Source organism: Papaver somniferum, chromosome 9 (genome assembly GCF_003573695.1).
Source record: "Papaver somniferum cultivar HN1 chromosome 9, ASM357369v1, whole genome shotgun sequence".
Lineage (NCBI taxonomy): Eukaryota > Viridiplantae > Streptophyta > Magnoliopsida > Ranunculales > Papaveraceae > Papaver > Papaver somniferum.
Genome location: NC_039366.1, coordinates 10,775,434 through 10,775,745, shown reverse-complemented (window position 1 = coordinate 10,775,745; position 312 = coordinate 10,775,434).

The following is a 312-nucleotide window of genomic DNA, read 5'->3' as shown; positions in this document are numbered from 1 at the left end:
GGGTTGATCCTCAACTCTTTAGATTGTTAGTGTATGGTGAATTTTTTGTATATAATCCAGTAGATAAAATTTCTTAAAAACCCTTCTGTTCCTTTTGTATATATTTTGCTAATCCAATATGATCTCGGCTGAAATATGTTGGGTTTTTGCCTTGAATAACGGAGTTTTAATTCTGCTTTCGCCGAAATCGGGTATTCTCTCTCCTTTTACTCTACTCAGCATGTCCCTTTCCATATGTTGCATTTTAATTCTTTCCATATTTTGAAACATTGAGGACAATGTTTAGTTTAGGTTTGGGGGTATAGAGTAGAA